Here is a 2,500-nt window from a genome sequence, read left to right as displayed (position 1 = left end):
CCTGTTAGTGTCTTGTTTTTCGTCATATCATATTGGTCGCTTCTTATAGGCCTCCTAATCGGAAGGTCGTGAGTTCGAATCCCGGTCGCGGCGGCCTGGTGGGTTAAGGGTGGAGGTTGTGTCCGATCTCCCAGGTCAACTTATGTGCAGACCTGCTAGTGCCTTATCCCCCTTCGTGTGTACACGCAAGCACAAGACCAAGTGCGCACGGAAAAGATCCTGTAACCCGTCAGAGTTTAGTGGAACCAGTTGCAATATGCGAAGCGTAAACCGCATTATCAACCATCATACTTGAGGGAGGTGTGGGAGGGGGAGGGAGGGGGGGTGTGTGTGTGGAATCAGAGAGAAACAAAAGAGAGAGTGGAAAAGCTTGACTGAAATCGGTCGGCAGTGATTACTATCACTAGCAACCACTCGTTAAAAGCAAACACCACACGTGAATCCCAGCAGGCCAAAAACGCTTCGGAGTATAATTATTTCAGAATAATTCACACCAGAAAAGTATCATCAACATGCTGTTGTATGTAGGTGGTAATTAGCTACCTGCTGATAACCGTCTTGCTGCATGTGTCGCATTGTTGCAAATAACGGTTTGTTACCTTGGACACACGGTGACGTAGGAACACATTGACGAACAGAACTCACACGAAGAAACAACATATCGAAGAGCAGGTGTTTTTTTGGCCGGGATCGAGATAAGAAACAAATCAGAATACCTTTCCGCATACATTGTCGTAATATGTGGAAGAAAAAAAGACAATCGCCACAAAGATGCAGACAGACAGACGGACAGACGGACGGACGGACGGACGGAAGGACGGACAGACAGACAGACAGACAGACAGTCAAACAGACAGACAGAAAGACAGACAGACTAACTGAACGAGATCGAGAGACAAACAGAGACAGAGACAGAGACATACAGATACACACGCAGACAGAGGCAGACAGATAGGTCAAAACAGGTAGACATAGCAGCATAATTAAGAACCAGGAGGAAGAGAGGGAGACGACGGAGACAAAACAAGTATAATCAGGGAAGGACATTTAATCTGTCGGACGACGGGCGCAGTGGCCTAAAGAATACGACGCCGGACTCCCAAACGCGGTCGTGGGTTCGAATCCCGGCCGAGCCTGGTGGGTTAAGGGTGGAGTTTTTTTTGCCGATCTCCCAGGTCAACTTATATGCAGACCTGCTATAGTGCCTTATCCCCCTCGTGTGTACACACAAGCACAAGACCGAGTGCGCATGGATGGGTTAACGTTATACTTATAGAAACATAAAACTACCCGACATGCTTCCCCCTAGAGCGGCGTATGGCTGCCTGAATGGTGGAGTAAAAACGGTTGCACACGCAAACTTTCGTGGGAGTTTCAAACTATGAACAATTAAGAAGAAGAAGAAGAAGAAGAAGAAGAAGAAGAAGAAGAAGAAGAAGAAGAAGAAGAAGAAGAAGAAGAAGAAGAAGAAGAAGAAGAAGAAGAAGAAGAAGAAGAAGAAGAAGAAGAAGAAGAAGAAAAAGAAGAAGAAGAAGAAGCAGAAGAAGAAGAGGAAGAGGAAGAAGAAGAAGAAGAAGAAGAAGAAGAAGAAGAAGAAGAAGAAGAAAAAGAAGAAGAAGAAGAAGACAAACAGACAGCGACAGACAGACACATACGAGAGATAAAATAGACAAACAGAGCAGCAAAACAAAAGACACAAAAAGACAAGAAGAATGATTGGGAGGAGACGGAGATAAAAGAAAGTATAATCAGGGAAAGAAAATTAATCCCTCAGAGGCTATGGGTGGGTAGTTGGTGCAGTCTTTCATTTGTTGCAGACAAAAAACATTATGATTGCTCCACAATTCCCTGAGATAGCGTCGGCTTGCAACACATTGTCAATGCTAAACAGACCGTGATTATATTGTGTAGTCGAGGTTAACTGGCTATCTTGGAAGGGTGGGGGGGGGGGGGGGGATGGAGGGGGTTTGAGGAGGGTTTGGAGAGGCCGGAGGGGGGGGAGGGGGGATTAAAAACAGAAAGGAAGAGAAAAGTACAGAAAGACAGAAATTATGAAAGACAGACAGAGAAGAAGACAGGAAGACGAAAACAAAAGTATGAATAAAAGACAGAAACATCAGAGAAAAAACACACAAAAAAAACCCCAAACATTATGAAAGAAAAACAGCCAAGAAGAAATACTGAAAGAAAATGACCGACAGACAAACAGAGAGACAGACAGACAGACAGACAGAAAAGACAGGAAGACAGACATAAAAGACAGACAGACAGCCAGCCAGACAGACAGACAGAGAGACAGACAGCCAGGCAAAAATACTGAAAGACAGAGACAGACAGACAGACAGACAGACAGACATAAAAGACAGACAGACAAACAAGAAGACAGACAGACATAACAGACAGTCATACAGACTGAGGGAAAGAAAGAAAGACAAATTTTAAGTTATTCAACGACACACTTCCTAGCAAACATTAAAAGGATACGTAGTAAAGTAACTCA

At 44.4% G+C, this 2,500-nt stretch overlaps 1 protein-coding gene across 1 annotated transcript in view; it reads right to left on the bottom strand.

The window, feature by feature from the left end:
* The window catches only part of LOC138973097 (high affinity cGMP-specific 3',5'-cyclic phosphodiesterase 9A-like), a gene marked incomplete in the record, with an annotated part of 51,583 nt that overhangs the window by 48,098 nt on the left and 985 nt on the right, over nucleotides 1–2,500 (bottom strand).

Source organism: Littorina saxatilis, linkage group LG8, assembly GCF_037325665.1.
Source record: "Littorina saxatilis isolate snail1 linkage group LG8, US_GU_Lsax_2.0, whole genome shotgun sequence".
In the NCBI taxonomy this organism is placed as follows: domain Eukaryota; kingdom Metazoa; phylum Mollusca; class Gastropoda; order Littorinimorpha; family Littorinidae; genus Littorina; species Littorina saxatilis.
Note: the sequence above shows the minus strand (reverse complement) of the source record. Positions and strands in the feature narration are given on the sequence as shown.